Source organism: Octodon degus, unplaced genomic scaffold (genome assembly GCF_000260255.1).
Source record: "Octodon degus isolate 3935 unplaced genomic scaffold, OctDeg1.0 scaffold00054, whole genome shotgun sequence".
NCBI lineage: Eukaryota > Metazoa > Chordata > Mammalia > Rodentia > Octodontidae > Octodon > Octodon degus.
Genome location: NW_004524630.1, coordinates 2,736,171 through 2,741,324, shown reverse-complemented (window position 1 = coordinate 2,741,324; position 5,154 = coordinate 2,736,171).

Below are 5,154 nucleotides of genomic sequence, written 5' to 3'. Positions count from 1 at the left end.
GCCTGCCTGCCTGCCTGCCTGCCTGCCTGCCTTTGTATTCTTCTTGGGCTGCTGCTTCACTCAGTTCAGTCCTTCATTTTCTCTTCTCACTGAATAAGCTGTCAACATTCCTTATTTTCCCAAAGCTATTTTTTAGAAATTACATTTATAATCAGGATGTGGTTTTCTTGGTTACAGGACCCTGCCCCAGAGACCTTTACTTCTCTGAACCTTGCTCCTGTGTGCATCTTTCTAATCCCTCTCCCACTGCCTCAGTCAGCTCTTTTCCTGCTGTCTTACAAACACTCCTGCGACCCAGGAAAGGACACTGTGAGTTGGCCAGTGGTGGGTGGGGATGGCTTGTTAGCCTGGGGATTGTTGATTCTTTCCTCACTCACGTACTCAGACCCCTAAATGTAGTCCTGTGAAGCTCCACACAGGGACATAAAGTTGTACAGTGAGCCCGAGTGGCAGTTTCCTATTGGTGCTGTGGAGTTTTAGAGCACAGGAGAAGTCCACACGGGCGTGCAGCTCAGCAGGCCCTCGACTTTGTCTCATTTCCTTTGTACACTTCGTGCTGCAGCCAGAGCCGAGTGCTGCCTGGCCGTGTGGTACACCTCTGTCTGGATCCGCAGTTCTTCCTGCTGTCCTTCCTTGGCACCGAGCCGCAGTGACCGGAAGCTGCGTGGGGACGGGTCTCCTGGGGTCTCCTTCCCCACTGGATGGCACACCTGGGCGGGGCTGTCTTGACCTGCTCGAGCCTCCCAGGCCACAGGGCGCCTGCAGGGCTGGGTCTGCCTTCAGTGCCTCCACCTGCAGCTGTGGCCACCGCTGTGGCCCGTGTTTGGGTGCTGCGGCTGCCTCCCCCTTCCTGTAAATTGCAACTCCTGCAGGGCTGATGGGAATGGAGAAGCTGGGCTGCTGGCGTCCCTTCTAGAGGGCCACTTCTGCTTTCCATGGGAAAGTTGTGTCACCCACAGCAGAACTGTGGCCTGAGGGAGGAGGCCTGGCTGGAGGGGAGGAGGTGGCGAGGAAGTGATACTCCCAGCCCCGAGCGAGCGAGCAGGCTGCTCCTGGGCCTGCTCTCTGGGGCCTGCTCTCCTGGCCGCCTGCCTTCCTGGAGTTGCTTTTCTCACTTTTAGGGAAGGATGGAAGCAGGAGGATCCATGGGCGCCCCAGGTAGATGCTCACAGGCAGGGCCCAGCTCAGCTTCCCTGGATTTGCCAGGCTTTGGAGCTCTCTGCTGTGAAACTCTAAGCAGGTACTCGGAGGCCTTCTGGTGGACAGTGCGCAGGCTTCCTCATCCTCGCGATAGTACTTCAGGCCATGGCCCTCGAAATGTCTGGCATACAGCGGTGGTTGGCAACCTTCTTTGACCAAAGGCCCATCCAGAAAGATATTTCACAGATACTAAGATAGACATCTATCTACATGTAAAATCAGAAAGAGAAAAGGCAAAAACTATCTGGGAGGGAGTACATACAGTTTGTTGGGGGCTAGCAGAGTCCTGAGCTGGTCTAGCAGGCTCCATTCAGAGAGCACTGGAGCCAGAGGGGCAGGGGCAGTCACCCCGTGGTGTCTCGGGGGCTTGGTTCCAGGCCCCTCTGTACCAGTCTGGAGTCCCTTTTTGAAATGCGATAGTCTTTGTATACCTACATGTAACTTCCCACATACTTTAAATCACCTCTCGATTACTCCTAGTACATAATATAATGAAAATGCTATGCAAATTATACTAGGTTATATTATACTGTTATATTTAGGGACCCGTAAGACCATATCTGGCTATGTCCGACACAATTGCCCTGTCCCACCCCTGCTGCTGGGGTGGAATCTAGAGCTCTGAGCATGCTAGCTAAGTGTCCTGTTACAGAGCCGCACCCAAGGCCCAGGTGCAGTTGTTTTGTATCTGTTGTTGGTTACAAAAAGGAGACATGGAATGAACAGATATCCAAGGCCAACTATAATGGTAAGCAAACCTGCCCGAGAGGACCAACACAGTGGGAATGGTGGAAATAGAATATTTCTTTGACGCTTTCTAGACTGTTTGGTGGTCAGTTTAGTGAGCCATTCTCATTCCCCTCTTGTTGTTATTCAGGCGGTAGGATGGAGCCGGGGCCAGCCTCTTGCTAGGTAGGTGCTGTACCACTGAGTGACATCCGTCAGCGCATCTTTGGAGCTGGGCAGAGTGTGAGGATTGAGGTACAGGTTGTCACATTGCTGGAAATCTCTGAGAGGGAGGCCCACGGTCATGGGGAAGAGGGCTCTGCGGAGAAGGGTGGGTGTGGAGCCTGCAGGGCGTGTGCTGGGGTCTCTGTCCGGAACCTGTTGTGGGGGGCCTGGGATTCGGCTTGGTGAGGCCCTGGCTATCATCTAAGTGATGGATTTGACCACGTAAAGGAAAGGGAACCTTTGGAGCCTTTTGCTGAGAAGCCCGTTTATGTCATCACAGGAAGTTTCCTGCTGTAGTTTTCATAATAAGACATTATTCAGCCAAGGAATGAGAAGACATTGACAGTATTTTACTGTTTTGAATAGGTAAATGATTAACCAGGAATCAGAGGGACTTCCCCGAGATTAACTTGGAGCTAGAAAACATTTATTGTGTTTGTTGTTAGAGCAGGAAGCTTAACCTTGTGCTGGCCGTCCACAGGCGGCTGATTCACGCTTGCCCTGCGTTACGGTGGTCTTGCCTGAGCATTCGCCTGAATCTTCCTGGTGATGGCAACCTTATTGAAGACATGAGCTGTTTGGAGTAGAGATGTGTGCTTCTGCAGGGTGGGCATTTTTATTTGATTTAAGAGACGGAGAGTGTGTCATCCTGCAGCAGCCGGCATTGGGATCCTTTGCTTCGTAGCCATCGAAAGCATCTCTGCGTCTGGGAATGGCAGCGCTGGGTCAAAACTCAGCAGCCGCGTGCACGGTCACATACAGCATGCTGAGTGCCCACGAGTTCAGGACCTCCGAGGCACTATTTGTGTTCAGTTTGAGGGGAGGTGTATAATATGGAAGGAAAACGGACCTCCGGGTGAGATCGGAATTCCCGTGTCCCCCGCTGATAGCTTTGGGCAAGTTACTTATTATTTCTTCATTTGTAGGATGAAGATGCCAACACCCACCTCTCCGGTTTGTGATAACAATCAACAGAGTTTATGTGTAACCTCTGGTGGTGTTTCTAGTGCACAGTAGATGTGCAATAAAAGGTCCTGTTTCTCCTACTAGACCACCCACCGGACTGTTACTCCTTAGAGAGGAGACCACCGTAGGCTCGGTTCTTGCCATTGACAGAGATAGAGTAAGGAAGGTCCAGGGTCCAGTGGGGAAGCCTGTGTGCCGGAGCATCGAGCCTTCAGTGAATTGAACCTCCAGTCAGCACACTTCTGGGTGTCAAGGGCTGCAAGGGGCCTGGAGGCTGCAGTGAGGAGTGCGGTCTCTTGTTCCCAGATGCCCTAAATAGAGAAGGCACGGGGCAGCGTGTGTGTGTGTGTGTGTGTGTGTGTGTGTGTGTGTGTGTATGGCGTGTTCTTAGATGTGTGTACAAAGAGGTCAGCATGCAGCGAGAAGGGGTTCTTGGGTGGCGAGATCAGGGAACTCCAAGCAGCTTTGGAAGAAGGAATTTTCTAGTTGGAGACCTTCAAGGGAGGAGCGAAGGTGACACAGCCTGGGGATCCCGAAAAGGAGAGGTGCTCCCCAGCCTGGGCTGCACAAAGAAGTGAGAGGCTGCATGTCTGGGAGGGTGACAAGCTCGCTCAGCCAGTGGACCACGCAGGAGCATGGCCTCAAGGGCTGTGATGTGGACTGTACTCATCGGCGGGCTCGAAGTGGCAGTGCCATCGCTGTGTCTTTTTTATTTATTTATTTTGTTTGGTACCAGGTATGGAATAGATCATTTTTCTTTTTTTGTTTTGGTGCTGCTGAGGATTGAAGCCAGGGCTTCTTGCTGAGCTACCTCCCCAAACCTTTTGTTGCTTTCTATTTTGAGACAAGAGTCTTACTAAGTCCTTGAGTTGCCCAGACTAAGACCAAACTTGAGATCCTCCTATCATGGCCAGAGTCCCAGTTTACAGGCTTGTGTCATCAACACTGGAGTCCTTTTTTTTTTTCTTTTTCTTTTTCTAGCTGGAGACTGAATCCAGGAGTCCTCTACCCCTGAGCTACATGCCAGCCATTTTGTATTTTTCTAAATTTTGAAACCAGGTCTCACTAAGTTGCTCAGGTCGGCCTCAGATTACCACCTGCCTGCCTCAGCCTCCCGAGCCACTGGGCACCCAGGCACGTGGCATCTTCTGGCCATGCCGACTTTTGGAATTGTTTCAACTTTTTGAATTATTTCAGATCTATTTAAAGTAGATTTTATCATAGTACAATCTATGATTTCTCTGAATATCCTTTCCTTGTGTTTCTTAGTTGCTTTTGAAGTTCTAAATAAATTGAGATACCTGCACACTGAGGGATTAAGTATAATTTCACTTAAATCCTTCAAGAGTGTAGAAAAACAATGTCCAAGCGCTCTGGCGAGTGATGCTTACATGGGACATTGCTGTTGTCATTATGACACTTATTCAGCTTAAATGCCACCTTACACCCCAGTGCACTCAGTCCCTTGCCCCCCTCTGATGTCCAGAGCCGGCCCCCGGGCTCAGCGCTGTCTACTTTCCTTGATGTCCAGTGTTAGAACTGTGGGCGTCTGCAGAGTGAAGCAGTCTTGCTAGTGTGTCTCAGACCTGGTTCTTAGGAGCCCACCTCTTCTGCCTGAGCTCGGAGCCCCCAGGTCAGTGTCTGTGGTGGGCGATCCTCCTGCCCGCACCTTCCCTGAGCTGCTGGGCCCCTGACAAGGCTGGTCTCCTAGTGTCCGCCCCTGGACTCTCTTTCTACCCTCTGGGCTGTTTTGCATATTTGAAGTCTTCCGCTGTTGGACTAACTGCTCACTGGGGCTGCAGGGATGGATGGTGGGGGTCGTTGCCACACACCCTAGCACTATTTTTTTTTTCAAAATTTTATTGATAAACAGCAATGAGACAGTTTCAAATCAAATCAGAAGTACAGTTTCAACAAATAATGCACTGCATATATTCTTCTTAATGGTTAATTGCTGTACAAGATGCAGACTTGTGATCCTATTTACAAACACCATTAGAACAAATCATTCTATTCATTAAGAGAATGCAACTATAT